General features: G+C 38.7%; 1 protein-coding gene across 3 annotated transcripts in view; it reads left to right on the top strand.

The window, feature by feature from the left end:
- The window catches only part of LOC122807296 (collagen alpha-1(VII) chain-like), a gene marked incomplete at its 5' end in the record, with an annotated part of 1,562,855 nt that overhangs the window by 358,597 nt on the left and 1,185,722 nt on the right, over positions 1–18,536 (top strand).

Raw genomic sequence — 18,536 nt, 5'->3', positions numbered from 1 at the left:
ATTCCAGATGACACACCACTACCAGCCCCCAGATCTCGTTTGCCTTAAACTAGCAAAGTGGCGTCGTCTCGGAGCTTTGGCGTAGTAGTGTCTTTTCACTTTCTTTCAGAAATTTGTTTTTTTAAAAACTTTAACAAAGCTGTTTTAACAGCTACTCTGTGCTGTGTGTGTTTTTTTTTGTTTTTGTAAGAAAAATTAGTGTTTGTGTGTGTTGTTTGTTACAGGCTTCCAGGCCTTCTTTCCTCTTTCCTGTTCCTGTTCCCTTTGAACCTTGAGGGGTTCTTGATTTTATTGTGTATATTGTTTGGGCGCCAAACATTTGCAGGAGTCCTGCAGCGTGTGTCCCTTTTTTCCCTCGAGGTCCCTCAGAGAGAGGAAAAATAAGCTTATTTTGAAAGGCCTTATAAAACTCTTTTTAAAAGCTTTTCCTTCTCCTCTCCTTCCTGCTAAAAAAAGAGTCAGCTCCGACCACTCCACCGGCGGACCCGGAAAGCCAAAGACAGGCTCAGGCTTCTCTTTCTCCGGGGCTCCTTCGGGAGGGAGAACGACCTGCCTCGATGCCTCCAGTCTCGACTCCTCGCTCCTCAGGCGATGGCTGGGGCTGGGGGCATCGGCCGGGCTCCACTGGTCACCTTCATGCGGCTCATGGACGGGGCCGCCTCCTCAGACACTCCTCCTCGGGGCCTAAGAGGCCTCCTAAGTTGGGTATTCCTTCGCCGAGCATCCTTGGAAGTCAGCTTCGCTCGGTGCGAGTTGGCCACCGGGGCTTCCAACTTGGGGCTGGGGAGAAACCAGAGTCACCAGTTCAGGAGAGAGGAGGTCGCCTCGGATGTAGTCGACCCCAGTCTTTCAAAAATTGTTTGGCTCCGACCCACTTGGCTTTTGAGCCGATAGCCCATCATGTTGCCATTCCTCCTCCGACCCTCCGTCTGGACGAGCAGGTGCTGTTGGGAGCAGTGGAGATCCGGTGGCTCCGACCCTTACTCCTCCAACTCCGCCTTCGGGTTGCCCTCCTGGACTCACGGACTTCTTTGGCCGGACCCGGGGACCTATGTTGTCGGTTCGAGCCTCCCCATGTCCTCGGGCTGCGGGTCCTCTTCTGCCTGCTATCATGGTTCGGGGGGGGACTCCTGGGATTCAGGACACCGGTCCAGAGCTAGCTATGAGGAGTGCCTTAAGCTCTCACGGCCATCTCTCGGCCACGGCACCTTCCCTGGTTCCTGGGGGTGGAGACTGGGTCTTGTCCTAGGCAGCCTTTTGGCAGTTCCTGTCCCTACCCCACTGAGTCCCCCACCTCCTCCTATCCTCCAACACGAGGGCGCTGGATATCCAAAACCCCCTCTGCTGATCAGTGCGTGCTCAAGGCCTTTGGGGCTCGCTCCTCGCCTCCCTGGATCTCTCCCGTCTCGCGGGCGTGGGGGTTGGTTTGTCGAGGGCGCACCAGATACTGAGCAGCTAGCCCAGTCGGTTAGCTCTCAGCTATCTATTACCCTTACCTCGAAACTCGTCCATGATCAAGTCTTCCTTCGCCGACGCCCCCTTTGGGTCCTCTTTTGTATGGACCTAAGGTTAGACACTCTTACCGCCACAGAGCAGGCAGAGGGGCGGGGAATTTTTTTCTGAGAGGCCGCCGGAGAGTGAGAGGCGGGGCCGCAGAGGGGGAGACCGCGAATCGACCGAATCTCTCTTCAGCCTGGTCAAAGTCTGTCTTGCTGCCCTCTCAGCGCATAAGGTTCATAGGGCAGAGATAGACTCAGAATTGATGCGGGCGTTCTTCTTCTCCTATCGATTCAAACTTTAAAAGGTCATATCCACACAGACAACATGTCGGGTGGTCTGGTATTCAAACACAAAAGGGGACCAGATCTTCTTACCCCTTGAAGAGAGGAGAGTGAGGGAATGGGCGGGCTGTAGGAACCAGCTCACGTTCTTGATAGCGATTCCATGAGAAATTGATTAAGCAGGACGATTCTCTCTCCTCGAAAGTGGTCCCTGAACGTAAACAGTAGCAGCTCAGGTTTCAGAAAATGGGGGGACCCCGTGACCACAATTTGCAACACCACAAAACACAAAGTGCCCCAAAGTCATCCAGAAAGCTTCTCAATTGGGGTCCACAATGATACTTAATTTGATTGGCTCCTCTCCAGGTATGGTTTTTCCCTACCTGAAGAAACATGCTGTGGACATCCTGGTTTTTGGATCTAACTCCGGATCGTCTGATTCATCAGTCGGGACGACAACACCCCTTCACCTATGCAAAACTTTCTATTAAAGGTGCTACTGTTAAGACCTCCAGTTTTTCATCCTGCGCCCTCGTGATCTTCTTGTTTTGTTTACCCGTAACATTTTCCCCTTTCTTCTCCGGGGCTGCTGCATTAAAAAAATAATATCTGTCTTCTGCTTTTCTTAGCGCCAACTACCTCTGAAGAGTTTCCTCACTCTACCAGAGCTATGGCTACTATTGCTTTTCATTCCAAGCTCGCTTCGCTCTTTCTGAGATTTGTGCTGCTTGTTACTTGGTCCAACATACCCACCCTTCATCATAAATTGGATGTTGGATGTAGGCATCAGCATTGCCAGGTTCAGTACTGTACCACGTGTTTTCCCAGCCACCAGTGAGCCACCCAGTGCTAGCTGTGTCCTATCAGTCAGATCGGCGAGATAGGGGATGCAGATAGATCTTTTTGTTGCTGTACCACCATAACTTCAGATGTTTAGATCCATCTCTGATCCATCACTACCATTCCTAATACCCCCCCTCCTTGAAGAGATTGAATGGTTTCATCTGGCGATGTTATATAAGCAGCGTGTGTGTCTGTATGTATATATGCGGACAAACTAGATCTGGGACTGTGGTAGTGTTTTCCTGGGTGTCAACTTGGATACAAACACCCAGATGGCCTACCTCACGCCAGAGAAACAAGGGCAACTAACTCAATACTTCAGAAAAATGGCAACTTTCACCAGGCTGACTGCAAGGAAAATCCTGCAGGCTCTGGGATTCATGGCATCTTGCATCCTTCTAATCCCATGTGCAAAGCTGCATATGAGGAAACTTCAATGGTACCTGAAAAACCTATGGTCTCAGCACAGCCACAGCTTGGAAACAATATTACCACTAATTCCATGTCTTCAAAAGGAATTTCTGTGGTGGGCTCAAGCATGCCAAAGAAACACAGGTCTCCCATTCTGCAAGCCTCAAGCAAGCCAAATCATCACAACAGATGCCTCGGATTATGCCTGGGGGATGCACATGACAAATCGGTGCATTCAGGGCAGATGGTCCCAAAAGGAAAAGCACCTACACATCAATCAAAAGGAAATGCTAGCAGTAATAAATGCTATTATAGCTTTCAAAGACCTGCTGCATCCAGGCCAGCTATTGATAAGGACAGACAATACCACAGTAATGTGGTACATAAACAAACAGGGAGGAACCCATTCATACCCTCTATGCAGGCTAGCCATGCCTCTTGGCTCTAGAATTGCAAATCGAGCTTCAAGCACAGTTCCTGCCAGGCAAGGAAAACATGCTGGCAGACAACCTAAGCAGAAATATGACAGAGCCACATGAATGAAAGTTGCATCCTAAAGTTTTTTCAAAGATAATTCAAGCATGGGGAAGGCCAGACATAGATCTCTTTGCCTCACAAAGAAATCACCAATTGGCAAAATTCTGCGCAAGGACCTTTCATCCACAGGCCTGGAAAGTGGACGCACTCTCTTTCAGTTGGACAACAATGACAGTTTATGCCTTTCCACCTCTTCCTCTGCTGCCCAAAGTTCTATTAAAAACCAGAGCAGACAGACCACAGATGATTCTCATCACTCCAGACTGGCCAAGGCAACACTGGTACCCACTCCTGTGGAGCCTGACGCATTCCCCACCATGGATCCTGCCTCTAATGCCTCTTCTACTGACTCAGCACAACTTCAAACTCTTCACAGTCAGCTGAAAACACTCAATCTAGCCACATGGAAGATTCCTTAAAATCACAACAAACCCTACTCTCCTAGGAGGTACAGGATGTCATTTTGGAGGCCAGAAGACCTTCTACTAGAAAAGCCTAATCTGCCAAATGGAAACGGTTTTGTGCTTGGAATGAGAAAAAGGGCCAGAACCCTGGAATATTGAATTTACCTCTAATATTACAGTACCTAGCTGAGATGCTAAGCAGTGGACTTTCATTCTCTTCCATCAAAATCCATGCCTCAGCCATTTCTGCAGAATACAACACTGATCCACCTTTATTCTCTCACCCTCTCTTAAGACAGTTCCTCAGAGGGGCTAAGAATATTAAACCCCCAAGGAAACAACCAGTGCCTGCTTGGGATCTCAATTTCATTCTAGAGAAACTGACGTTGCCTCCTTTCGAGCCAGCTGCCTCATCAGAACTACAATATTTGTCCTGGAAAACAGCCTTCCTGTTGGCTATCACCTCAGCTCGCAGGGTTTCTCAACTACAAGCCCTCATGGCTGTGCAACCTTTCATAATTTTCCATCAGGACAGAGTTTCATACAGACCACTTCCTTTATGCCAAAGGTAGTATCCAGGGTAGCCTTGAATCAGGCTATTCACTTACCTACCTTTTACCCCAATCCTCAAAACAAAGGGGAGAGGCTACTACATTCTTTATTTCAGGCAACTACGTTATTATTTGGACAGGACAAAGCCTTTCAGAAAATCAGAGCAACTCTTTGTGTCCTATGCTACAGGGGCTCAAGGGAAGCCTATTTCCAAACAGACAATCTCAAAGTGGATAGCCCACTGCATACGCTTTTGTTACTCTCTTCATCATAAAACTGTACCTGCAGGCATAAGGTCTCACTCCACTAGGGCCACAGCTACCTCTGCAGCTTTCCTCAGGGGGGTTCCTACCAAAGATATTTTGGAAGCTGCCACTTGGAGTTCTGTGCATACTTTCTCCAAGCACTATCACCTGCCTTTATACTCCATATCTAGAGCTGATTTTGCCACTGCAGTTTTGCAGGGTATCCTGGCTCCTCCTAGTTCCACCTAGTGCCTACCACCCTTATTTTAGCTTTGGGATTCTACCCATCTGTTATGACTGCAGCTGTATGCACGATGAACATAGTACAGTTTTGTACCTACCATAAATGTAGATGTTCAAGTGCTAATACAGCTGCAGTTCAAGTTTCCCTCCCTCCTTCCCCTCTGGAACAGGCCTAATGGCTAACACCTCCTCATACAACCTGATTGGGGTATTCTTTTATAGTGTATTTGCTTGCAACTACTTTTTTTTTTATTATACTGCATTGCATTGTTGCATAAATTTATGTATTGCCTTCCTTCTGGGGGCACCTGACATCTGGGGTAAGAAAAACTGAAGAAAATGGCGTCGGCTGGTTCTTTTATACCCCTGTCGCACTGACGTCAGGGAAGAAGTGACGACAACAGACGCCCGACCAAGACTTTGGAATTCGGCCGACCGAGGACCCGCCTGACAGCAGGAAAACCCATCTGTTATGACTGCAGCTGTATTAGCACTCGAACATCTACATTTATGGTAGGTACAAAACTGTACTTTTTGGACCAATATAAAATGGCTATCTTTAAGAACATGATCCAGGACCAAGCACAGGTCATGCTTTTAAAGTAATGGACAGTCCAGATTCACCTGAATAGCTGGTTCCCCAGGTTTCCCACCCTGAAGTAGACATTAAAACAACCATGGAAGGCTCTGAAAAAAGATTCTGTGTCATCCCAATGTGGTCAGCAACAAGTACTTGCCACTAGAGTCATTCTCATTTTCTAACTAAGCATACCTGTTTCAGTTTGACTTCTTACTGAGTGGCCCAATAGTTGGTTAAGGAGAAGCACCTCACTAAATTATCCTGGACATGGATTCCCAGTCCTAATCACCGGATGAAGAAAGCATAGTTCTCTGTCATTTTCTGAATTTGCATAAGCAAATCTTGGGATGGTGTAGTGAGGTACACCCATGCACTCAAAGATATGAAGTCAGCCACTGAGAGTCCTGGAAGATAAGGAGACACAGAATAGGTTATTAAATGGTATGCCAGATGAACAGTCCTAGTTTAACTATTTTGACCTAGGGATGTTTTATGAGGTGATCCTGTGGAGGCATCCTTGGCTGTGGCTATCTGTGTTCTCATAATATCTAAAGTAAAATGGCCTGAATGGCCCCTATTGTCAGAAAAATAAAGGACTGACTGGGAAGAAAAAATATCAAGCTAAAATAAAAATGGTGCATACACAGTACCATCTGAAAAGGGTTTAGACATCTTGTACTTTATTCAAAAGAAAAAGGAGAACAAGAAACAGTACCAACATCTCTAGGACTACCAGGGTACCTTGGTTTTAGAACCTAAGAATTAAAAGTCAGGTCTTCCTCTCAGCATAAAGTAAAATAATGAGTGTCACAAGATAGCCATAGCCTGGCCTTTAATTGTATATGTATCCATCTAGCAACCTCTGGGCTTCAGGCAATTGGTGCACGGGGTGTTATTTCTTCTGATTGTCCACCACTTAGGAATTGTCAATCAGGAACAAATGAGTGATATAGCTGGTGCAACAGAAGCACTCTATAGAGGCTCAATCTTTGCCACCACTGTTGGGCATCTGCTTCTGTTGAGATATGAGGCAAAGATTCTACTCAGAAAGGCTGCAGTACAAAAGCAAACATGTTAGTATCCTGTCTTGGAGCTCAAGAATCTTAATCTTTACTGGAAGTGCAGAATGTACTACACACTTCAGTGCTTCATTCTTGCCATCATTCATGTCTGCAGAATTGTAAGGAGACATGTCTCCATATTATGATTGTTGCAACACTCAGGCAGTTTCAGAGATTCAGGGTGGGCTCAGAGGCTCACTAATTTAATTTATTGCTACCTTGGTTCATCATCTCAGTACTACTACAGTGAAATAACCATAATCACTGATTTCATTGACTTGTGGGTGCAACTGTTCACATGTGCATAGAATTTATCAGCACAGGAGTCCACATAAGCAGTGGGTTTATGAGGTTGGAAGGGGATGTTGAATTTATCCAGATCATCATTCATTTTCAGTAGGTTATCCTTGGCATAATCTCTGAATAGTATGGTATTTGAGGATGCTTCTGGGTTCAGTCTTAAGGTGAATGTGTCTGCTTTGAAGACCAATTTGACCAGGAAGGAAGTTAGAATTGGTAGGGAGAAGATGTCCCATATTAGTGAGGACCAATTCCAAGATTTTATTGCTTTTGGTTGAGATGTGGATGAACTGGTCCAGAGAGTTTGTATTGATGAAGTCCAGAATCTCTGAGCATACGTGTTAGAGGATGTATACTTCTCCCAGTTAAGGGAGGAATAGTTAAAATCCCCAAGGAAAATGGCATTTGGCTTAATGCACAGTGACTTCATACTAGCTTGGTAGGAGTTATGGGCTGAGAGGGACATAGAGGGGGTCCTATAGTTAGCCATGATGTGATAAGAGGTCTCTTTTTAATAGTAAGTTGGACATGGTGGGAGTTCCAGATTGTTATCTTGCTTAGCTAGTCTGGATGTGAATTGAAGTGTTATTTTGCTAATATGGAGACACTGCTACATTTAGTGCCTTCATCTTGTGTGGTTGATCTGAACATGTAGTAGGCATTGAAATCCTGCTCTGATGGGATGCTGTCAATAGTCCTGAACCAGGTCTCCATAATGATGCATATATATGAGTGTTTTCAGGGTAAAGAGTGCTTGAAGGGATTGGAGTTTGCTTATGAGCTATCATCCTTTGCAGTATCTCTCCATGTATTTATTTACCTTTTCAGTGCAATAATTTACTATTTTCTTACCTGGTACAAGCAGAGCAGATGGTTTGTTGCCATTGCAGCCCTCGGAGGCTGCTTCTTACAGGCTTTATCAGCCTGGAGAACCATAACCGTGCACTGGTTGGTTCTGGATGCATACCTCTCAACCTCTTTGTTTTCAAAACCATAACAAGAGACCATCAAAAGTCATAGCAAAGAATACAAAACCATAGCGCTTAAAATTTGCTTATGTGTAAATTCACAATCCTGATATGCTAGAGCATAATGCATAATTGTGCCCTCTTAGAGGGCAAGACTTGTAAAATTAGGACCCTTGTGGTGCTTACAGATGCGTTACGTCTGTGGAATCTTTTACCAGCAAATTCTATGCACATGTGAATAGCTGAATAGTTGCATAGATGCATCTGTCAACCTCCAAAGTAAATACAATACCAAATTTAAAAATAAACCCCTATGGTGGAACATCCCCTTCCAACTCGATGAAACCACTGCTTATGTGGAATCCTTTATTGACAAATTCATGCACATGAGAACAGCTGCATAAATGCATCAGAACTGTATCAAAACTGCTCTATGACATGTCATAAAAAGAACCAGTCAACTTTGGACTTGAGTATCATTTACTATTAAATGGATTTAGAGGCTATTATGCTTTCAATTTCATAGGTTCATAGAAAGGCACCAAGGCAATGACAAATTCCATTTTATAACGCAACAAATTGAATTAGTAATTAATGTTCAGTGTGTTTCTTTAAGGATTACATCAAAGAGTTTCTGAAACAAACTAGCCATGTTTATGCAGTTGTTTATCATTTTGAGGCTTTCAGAGTCTCATACTATTTTAATTTCAGAATCTACATACAGCACTAGTGTAACAATAACATACACAACTACTGGCATTATTACGTCATTGTACATTAATGATATTACAGTAAGCTTATTTCAGATAAGCTTGCTATATATTTGTTAAGACAGAGTTACTGCATTTTTAAGGATGCTACAAGTTCAGTTGCACATAATACAACAAGATCCAAGGCTGTAAGACTCAAATTGAAGACTGAAAAAGATTATCTTGGTCTCATTTTAAAACTGTTATTCCACTTCAGTGTGTCGCCCCCTGCTTACACAGAAGCAATCAAATCAACACAGCAAGATGAAGGTATTTGAACTGATAAGGTAAGTTACCCACAGACATGGATGGATCATCAAGCAGACTAACACATCCTTGGGGAAACTTTGTAATGTGAACCCCGGCCCGGTGTGACTTAGAATCAAACAGACAACAGCAAAATGGCTCTGTCGTTTACCTCAGTGGTTCACAGAGTATTCGCAAATCTATTGGTGTGTTTGACTATGAGCTCCATGAAGTTATTAGCTCATTAGAGCTGTTATCAAGCCAATGAAAAAGTAGAAGTGAAACTGTGGAGCAGATGCACTTTTGGATGCTAAAAATCATATCACTCTATTAAATGAAGTGCATTTCAGAGCTACTTCTGGATGTGGTCTTAAATAGCCATAGCTTAAAACTGTTAGGTACTGCTCAAAAAACAGTTCCATCAGGAGGCCAGAGATATTTTCCACAGAGCTTCTGAAAAGACCCAGACTGTGCTTTTCAAAGCAGAAACACACCATATTTCTTTAAATGAGAATAAGGAATATGTTTCCCACTCTTTGCTTTTCTAAACATAAGTGGGAGGGTTAAGTACTATACATATACTTCAACACCTTTACTGAGCATGCTCAGTAAGATAATTTCTGGGTGGCAGCTCTCTGAGGTGAGATACAGTGCTATCACTGTATGACTGACTCACAGGACGTTATTTTGGTTACTCTGGTCTGCCGTCACCTTCAGTAAAAAAAGTTTTAATTCTGTCATTCCTTTGCACTCACGTTGTTTACAAGGTGATAGTCATTGTGATGTGCAAAAAAAGCCTTGCTTGGTTATGGCTCTCAATTGGAAGCATACCCTGTCAAGTCACTATAAACTAACAGAAGTTCACCTTTGTCCTAACACAGACTGTTTCCATTAGTAAAAGGTCATAGCCTTGGTGCCTTGGTAACCTGAAACACATGATGGAAGAATAATATTAGCTGAGGACTTAAATTTACCAGAACCAGAGTGAAATAATATTGAGTCAGCAACGTTAGTAAGGAATTATTCACAGCATATATTCAGGGACAATAATTACTTCAGATTGTTAAAAACCTACCAGGGATGGAACATACTAGACATTGTTTGTGTTCCCAAAGAAATTACTGTAACTTCAAGACAAGTTTTAACGCCATTGATGTGCAGAGATCATGGGGTTATAAAGGTTAATTTGTTGCTAGATAATTCTGCCAAACTGAAATCTAAGCCAATGCACAGAAGGTTAATTACAGATTATATGGAAGCAAAACAATCACTATGTAAAATTAACTGGAGTGAGGTGTTCAGTGGAAAAACTGCAGATGGAATGTGGAAAGTCTTGAAAGAGAAATTGAATGCAAAAAATCAAAAAATGTTTAACATCAGGATCTAGTCATACAACATCGGGGGATATATTTCCATAAGAGCAAGATATCTGATTAAGGTGAGAGACAAAAAATATAAGAAATGGAAGAGAGGTCGAACTACAACTTTGAAAACTGAAATAAACAAGCTGGGCAAACACATTAAGCATAGTGTGAGACAAGATCAAGAAAAATTTGAAGCGATTTTATATAAAGATATTGAGCTTAATAAGAAACCTTTTTTTAGATACATAAGATGTGGAAGGAGTAAAGACGCACAAATTGATAAACTGTGTGCAGATTCTAAAATTTATTCTCAGACACAACAGATTATATTGAAAAAGACTGCACAAACTGGATCCAAACAAAGCACAGGGAGGAGACAGAATTAGTAAAAAATTACTTGAGAGCACTTCAGCAAGAGCTTACAGTACCATTATATCTATTATTCACTAGGTCATATAAATATGGGAAGATGCCTCAAGATTGGATACATGCTTATTAAACCTGTCTTTAAGGGAAGGGGGAGTAGGACAAATCCAGAGTTATATAGACCCTTAAGTCTACTTTCATGTTGTGGGAAAATAATGGAGAAGGTAATACTGGGTAAATTATTGTCAGAACTGGATAGCTTGGACTTGAAACAATATATCAACATGTATATGTTGAAAACAGATGTATTACCACCTGTAACATGCTGTTCTATAACAATATAATAACAGCTATGAATGCAGAATTGTGCTGTGATGCAATTTATATAGATTTAGCTTGAGCGTTTGACAGGGTCAAATGCAAATCATTGATCAATAAATTATTACAACTAGGTATTGATGTGCTCTTGATAAGATGGATAGCTGCATGGCTTACAAATAGGACATGGCAAGTATCATACAGTAACTTGACAGGTGTAGTCAGGGTGGCCCACAGGGCTCTGTCCTAGGCCCTTACTTCTTTAGATTGTATCTTTCACCTACCTTTCTCATCTGAGATGTTCTACAGTCTATACGCAGATGACCTGAAATTGGGTAAACGGGTTACATATGTGACATATAAGGCATGACTGGAAAATAACTTGACTAAATTGATCATTTGGGCACAGCAGAATAATATGCTGATAAATATATCAAAAACTAAGCATATGAGATTTGGGAAACATAAATTGAAAGGTGAATATTTAATACAGCACATAGTGATTGAAAGCGTAGACTCATTTAAGGGCCTGGGTATATGGGTAGATTCAGCTATGAGTTTTTCTAATCATGTCAACCAATTGGTTAAGTATAGCTATAGAACTATAGGCTCTATAAAAAGATTTATAAAGTCAAGGAAATCAAAAATAATTAAGTCATTGTTAGTTACATTAGACCCAAACTTGAGTATGGAATAACAATATGGAAACCCTATAAAAAAACAAGCATGAGTAAACCGGAAAGAGTACTGTGGAAATATACCAAGAGCATCTATGGATGTGAAAATTTCAGTTATTATGAAAGAATAAAATATCTGAACTTGTATAATGTCTCTTACAGATATCTAAGAGGAAATCTTATTCAGGTATACAGGGCATTACAACTACCTCTGGGAATGTTTGGAGTTATCAAAACGTACTAGAGAATCATCAGACAACCTATGTAGAAGATTCTGTAGGAATGAGAAGTGTACTAATTGGTTCTCTGACAGATTAGCTGATGCATGGAACAGACTACCAAATTACATTAAAGCAAATACTAGTTCAGATATTTTTAAGAACAGCCTGGACACTTGTTATGGGAACAAGTGTTTTGGTATATTGGCAAGCTAGAAGGGCATTAATGCCCATGCTTGAAATATTTATATGTATGTATGTATGTACTGAAATCAAAATAGATATCTATTCATTTCTGTCAGTGCACTAATATTATTGTCATACTGATTGTAATTATTGTAATTGTGCTTGTAATTGATGTCCTAGAACCTATCCATGTAAATAAATATATGTGGTGCTGTTTACTAAATGTTTTATTTCATGTATTTTTAAATAATTGTAGCATGTTCTTACTTAAGACACTACTGACCTAGGTGTAAAAATAACAATACAGTTTCTCTCCTTTTATAGTCTGTATAACAACCACAGTTGTATTGTTTACAGTCTTCAAGTACATCTGCCTTTTCTATAGGTTCTTCAAATTCCAGTCCACTTTCTTTGAGTTTAGTATTTGATTGCTATCAGAACCAAAAGTGTTGTGAATGTATATTTCTAATGCTTTAGCAACATCATCATTTGTGATTTCATTCTTATCATGATTATTGGAAACTTTTTTTCAGAAAAATTAAACTGCTGTGCTAATCTTTATAAATAGTTAAACATCCTGTTGTGAATGCAGTGAGGTTGCCTATCATTTTGAATAGAATATCTTTGTTAGTGTTCTATATGCAGTTTTATATTATATATATGCACATCTCTGCTTCATGTATGTATTTTAAAACATTTCTTTGTGTTAACTTTCACATTATGTATCAAAACAAATTATTTATTACTTGTATATTCTCCTAGTGAGTTTATTGGTCATTCATTTAGTAGTTTAAAGTTTTGATAGCATTTTTGCCATGAAAGTAGTGTGTGCATTTTAGTAGTTAAAATTTAGTAGATTTAATTAATTTTTTTCAGGATGGAATATACATTTTCTCACTTGGATAAAAAACATATTTTAATGATATAAGAGAGATTATTTTGACTTTTCTTTTTTAGTCCAGGCTTCACTTCTCCTAAGGTATCATGTAAAATAAATTCAAGTATATGTTGATTTTAATGGAGATTTAAATAATGCAATGTGGGAATTAAATGTATTATGTCAAATAAGGTAGATAACATTATAATCCACCACAAAAAAAACAGGAATCAATTCACAATAAAACCATAAAACTTTTATTCACACACAGAATCTATTTTCTAATATTCAGTAAATGATTGTGCCTTATCCTGACCTCCTTTACAAATGAAAATAAGATCGTCAATGTACCTGAAGTACCTTTTGACATGTGATTTGTAAAAGGTACTACTATATATATATATGTGTATTTTCCACAAGGCCCATAAAAATATTGGCATACATGGGGGCGAAAGCCGCCCCATATCTGTACCTTGCATTGCACTGAATGGGTGTCTATTTTAGTTGAGAGGGATACTCTCAAAAGACAAAAACTAAAAGAAGAAACTAAAAAGGTCTGTACAGACATTTTGAAAGAGACATCAAACTCTGCCTTTGAATCATTTTTGCAGAGTATGAATGATCGTTTATCTGCCTTTGAAAAAGATTTGGTCAACAGAAAAAATAATAAATTGCAGAGGGACCTCCGAGACTATGATCGGAAGAAGGCATTTGTTTTGACATCTAAATTATCTCACAATTGATTGCTCGGGGAATAATATCAGTAATATGTATGACTCTTAATTTAATTTCAACAATTCCTAAAGCAATTGTTGAATTTGTGAACATACCACCTTAAGGAAATTCCTATGATGAGAATATCTTACTCAAAATTAGAATGGCATGCTTAAGTGATGTATTGTATGAGGTCTAGAGAAAAATTGCTAAAGCAGGTTTTACCAAAAATCAAAGGTGAACTATTTTGTTTGCTTGCATTTATTAGCTGTGGTAAACTGCTTATCCACATGGACAGTTTTCAGGCTTAGTCTTAAAGTTCTGTCTGTTTAAGCTACTTAGAGTTTTTTGCAAGTGGAAGCTGAATGCATCAACCCCCTAAGCTATAAGGTGCAGGGAACTCCCAAGTTTTTTTTTATGGGTATGCTGAGAGGTGTCAGAAGCTGTTTTGCAACAAAATGAATGGCCCCATTCAATGGAATAATGGATTAGCCTCATTCAATGTAATATACCTGTGATTAAATCTAGTGGAGGGCAAAAGGAAATATACAAACCTAGGTGGCAGAATTCCATTGTAAACAAATAAATTTAAATATGAGGAAAATTTAAAAAAGTAAATAAAATATGAGGAAAATTGAAAACAAAAATCAAAGTTGCTAGTAGTGGATTTAACAAAACTGTAGAATTTTGAAAATTAATTTTAATCATTTTGTGGCACTGAGAGTAGCAGTGCAGCCTTTAGTGAGTATGTTAAGTAAAAAAAAATCATCAGTATTCATTAGCAACTTATAATAAAAATCCATTAATGAAACGATGTCATTTTAGAAAGACTTGATATTTTTTTTCCTGCTAGATAGGGATTTGTCTAATGTTGTTAACTTACTCTTTAATCATCTCAGGGAATGAACTCCTAAATTCTGTAAGGCTGAAATTTATTATGCATTATGTAAAATTAAAAAGTACCAGTATGAAACAGATGAAATCCCTGATCAGTTTATGTATTATTAAAATATAATCTCTCAGAAATCTTACATTAGCTGTATGCACTAAAACCTCGTGCATTCTACTGTTATGCAAGAAAGTTGATGTTGTTCCTCTCTCTAGCCTCATAGTTTAGAATATAATTGCTTTTGTCAGCATGGTTTTGTTTCTGTTCATTCATGCTTTTCAAGTCTTTTGTGGGTTTACAGTTACATAAAGACGGCATTGGATGATTAGTTACCATGTTCTGCTGTTTACATAGACACAGCCAGGAAATGTGATTCTGTGTCACACAATCAGTTGATTATCAGATTAATTAAATTAGGAATTAACACCTTTATAATAAACTGAATTAACAACTGGTTAAGATTAGTGGTTTTAGAGGAGTATTAAAGGACCGATCATCTACTTAAATTGTTTTCTGAAGTTTTGCAAGTCATTAGCCTATTAATTACTATATTTTTGTTGATATCAAGTATGAGCATTGCTGGTTGTATATCCAATTACTGGAGATTTAGAGAAATTTATACGAACAATAATTGCATTAACATTTCTAAATACATTAAATTAATGTGAGTACTGGTGCAAGAATAACAACTTAAAATTAAGTTAGCTAACTCTTTTAGAAAATAATATATCCTAGGAAGTTTGGCCATGGTATTCCAGGCATTGTCAATTGATATAAAGATTGTGGAACATTACTTTGGTGTCAATTTTAATTATGTGCAAGTCTATCACTTATAATGAAGACATTCTTTGAAATATTACAGTTTCTGTTTAAGACAACATCTTCAGGCATATATATTGCATTGTTTCCATTATATTCATCAGTGATGAAACCTGTATTAAAGTGCCGTAATTTAATTTATGATACTAATACCCATTCTGAGAAGAAATAAGTAAGAACTTAGACTGCAGTCATTGTCAATTCACTCTCTTAAGTATCATTTCAAAATAGATGGCTTATGTAAACTTTTCCAAGCTATTAAAAGTCTCAGTGTTTTAAAACTTTATGATTTAGAATTGTCTACTTCACTGAAGATGAATAAGGATAGAGGTCCTTTTTTGCTCTTACCACTTTGTAAATTAAGAAGAGTTTCTCATTCCTACTTCACTTTGCCAAACTTTGTAACAACCTATCATTCTTTTAGAACTCCAGTAATCTCTCAGAATTTAAAAAGGTCTTTAACGTAATTGAACAATAAAAAAATATCAAAATGTAAAGTATCATAGTGGTATAAAAAGACTATCTTAGCAACTAGGAAACTAGGAAAATTTATAGTAGCAGAAGCTCTCATTTTAAGTAATTTATCTGTACATTTTTAACCTCCTTGCTTTCAGATAAGTTGATTTGTTCTTGTTGAAAGATGTGCCCTAATAGTGTTTACTTTTTCCACAGATATAACGATTGCATTTTGAATTTAAGAAAGGTCTAACAAATATTTGCTATCTTACTGATAGACTTCTTCCTCCATTTCCATTTACAAAATGTTTCTTGTAAAGTTCTAGTCAAAAATTTTATAAATATGCTTATGTTTAGATTTAGTCATATTGTAGGATCTCACATCAACCTTTAACTGCAGATTCATATTGATAACATTATGTTCAGTTTAACCTTGGGGTGGAGGAGTATTTCTCCTTTGATTTGTAATACACGTTTCCCTTTTACATACAGAGTATTGCATACTGTTCCTCCTAGAGAGGTTATTTATGTTTTCATATAAGCTGTTGTATTTCAGTAGTTTCCTTAATCTTGTTCAACTGTAAAATTGATAAGGCTGCAACTCTAATCACATTTAGATGAGCTTCAACTCACGATTTGCCATTTCTCAAATAATCATTCCTAGTGCTGTTTCTGTAATAGAACCAGCAGTGAAACAGATTTTCTTAAGTTTCCCTTTTGACTACAGTTATGAGACCATGGAATTAGTATATGTAAGCAAGGGAGCATGCAAAAAAGTTGCCCATGCAAAAAAAAATGTTTTTTCTTTGTCCAGATGAAGATTCCACTAGCTGGGTTTGTTAGTTGTATCTTCACCCAGAACTAACTTACCAGTTTATAATGGAACCATTTATCAGTACGTAGGAAGAAAATAGCGCTAATTAAACAATATCCTTAGAGTCTCATTTTACAACTGACTTATTCATATCACCAGTCATAATAATGCTATTTGTTTTACACTGCTACTTACAAATGTGTAGCTCTGATGTCCATTTCTGTCATTTTATTATTAGTTGGGTGTACTGTGTAATCATATTAAGCTGTTTCTGAAACACCTAAGAAAGTCCTGCTTTGCAATCAGCTGTAGTGACTGGAGAAAAACAGATGCAATTTTTTCTTTTAATTTTGTATAGTTTTGATATACAATCTTATTCTGTCAAAATTCATATATATTATTTTGCTAAGAAATTGCTGTATAATCTCAGTACAGATTCCCCAGTCTTCATCTTTGTGCTACTTAGTGATAATAGCAATTTGCATTTAAAAACATTTTAGTAATTGATTAGCATTTTCTAGGATGTCTGATATTTGTTGACATTAATCTAATTTCTATACTTTCTAACAGAAATTGTACAGTTTGTGACCTTTGAGTAGAAAGGCATTTTCTCCTTACTAATTGGTGATTTTGTTGTGTGTGTTTTTAATGAAGTAATTTCCTGTCTCTGTTCAGATGTAATCTGTCATTTTTGTAAAGGAATGGTTAGCCAATAAAACACTCCCATGTTTCTACAAAACTGAAGCCAATAACCCCTCTTGTTTATAAAAGTATCTACGAGGGCTTTCACCCAGTTCTAGGCAGCATACCTGATATGATGATTCTTTTATCTGTAATTATAGGTTTTGCTAATAAATGTGAATAACTTTCCCCTATAGTCTCTTTTACTTGCTTTTAATTTAATTTATTTAACAAGGTACATGAACTGGTTTATCATAGTCCCTTTTCCGTCACACTTATTTGGTCAGTCTAGTAAATATATTTAGAGTAACCAGATCAACTACCATTCTTTTGAGTGGTGGAAATAATCTGAAATACAGAGAGAAAAACCATGAAGACGTGGAGATAACATGCACACTCCATGTAGTTACCAGATGTTGAGAATGAACCCTGAGTATACTGCTATGAGGCAGAGATGTTAAATGCTTAATCACCATGTTATTCCTTAGTGTTGAAGATGACCTGGGAAGAACTTATTCTGGAAAGGTTTATTGGCCCTGTATACTGTTTTAATTTATTAATTCAGGCTGATGAAAGGAGAGATTTCCTTCTGTGATTCCTTACTTCCAGCAGTTATTCTTTTGAGTTAAGTTGCTTGCATAGACATGTATAATTCTGTCAAAGTGCTAGTTTTTATATTCTGATATATCTTCAGCCTTTGCTAATGTAGACGGAGTACTTGTTTCCTAAATTTGTTTTTCATAGAAATATGTGTCTCTTTCACTGATATTTTGTTTAAATTCTACTTTTTTTCATGTTTTATTTTTGATGAACATATCTACCGTATACATTTTGGTAGTGTGAGATACGTTGATTTGAATAATTATTTTTAAATTTACTTACATCTATAGAAGAACAGTACTCCCTGCAGTTGGATGTCTGCTGTGTGCTTCACGAATATGTTATTATTTTACTCCTGAATGACTGCTGCCTTTGGCAATGCCTCTAACCTTTTACCTAGACATAATGACGTACATCCTGTTGATTGCAGCTGGTTTAGTGAGTAGTTGATTGATTGCTGACAACTCTCTGTGCTGTAATTAGATTACTACTGCAATGGGTACTGCTCAAGTTCAGAAACCTCATTAAGGTCAGGATTCTGAAACACAGAGTCTAGCATACAGAAATAAGGCTGTTTGAGAACTCTTGATGTCTTACAACCATGCTTGTTTTCTGGTCCATTCATGGAGCTACACCA

This window comes from Protopterus annectens, chromosome 7.part0 (genome assembly GCF_019279795.1).
Source record: "Protopterus annectens isolate FY-2018-M chromosome 7.part0, PAN1.0, whole genome shotgun sequence".
Classification (NCBI taxonomy): Eukaryota; Metazoa; Chordata; order Ceratodontiformes; family Protopteridae; genus Protopterus; species Protopterus annectens.
The sequence above is the reverse complement of the archived record's forward strand: the minus strand, read 5'-3'. Positions and strand labels throughout refer to the sequence as shown.